The sequence below is a fragment of the Penaeus monodon genome, chromosome 15 (assembly GCF_015228065.2).
Source record: "Penaeus monodon isolate SGIC_2016 chromosome 15, NSTDA_Pmon_1, whole genome shotgun sequence".
NCBI lineage: Eukaryota > Metazoa > Arthropoda > Malacostraca > Decapoda > Penaeidae > Penaeus > Penaeus monodon.
Window position 1 is genome coordinate 8,620,576 of NC_051400.1, and position 323 is coordinate 8,620,898.

General features: G+C 46.1%; 1 protein-coding gene across 2 annotated transcripts in view; it reads right to left on the reverse strand.

The window, feature by feature from the left end:
- LOC119581735 (RNA-binding protein fusilli-like) overlaps positions 1–323 on the reverse strand; it is a gene marked incomplete in the record, with an annotated part of 165,619 nt that overhangs the window by 21,453 nt on the left and 143,843 nt on the right.

A 323-nucleotide genomic window follows, 5' to 3' on the forward strand; every position in this document is an offset into this window, starting at 1 on the left:
TCCAGGCAAAGAACCATCTCCCATTCAGATAACTGCAAAGTTGCAATGTCAAGCGCCCCAAACCCTATTCACACGAATCTGAAATCTGCGCAGCGTCCGGCCAGCAGAAAACTTGTTATGAAAACAAAGTGACGCGTCGTGTGGCTTGTTTAGCAATAGTCGCAGAGGCACAGGTGCGGACGGACCGCGGCTGCCGGTCATAATTTATTATTTTTCGGCATTTTTCCTAGTTTATTTTTTACATTTAGAGTCGTGCTTACAACGCCTCCTTCCACGTGCGATAAAGGCGATCTGTTAAAAGTAATTCTCCATGCTTCCCTTCT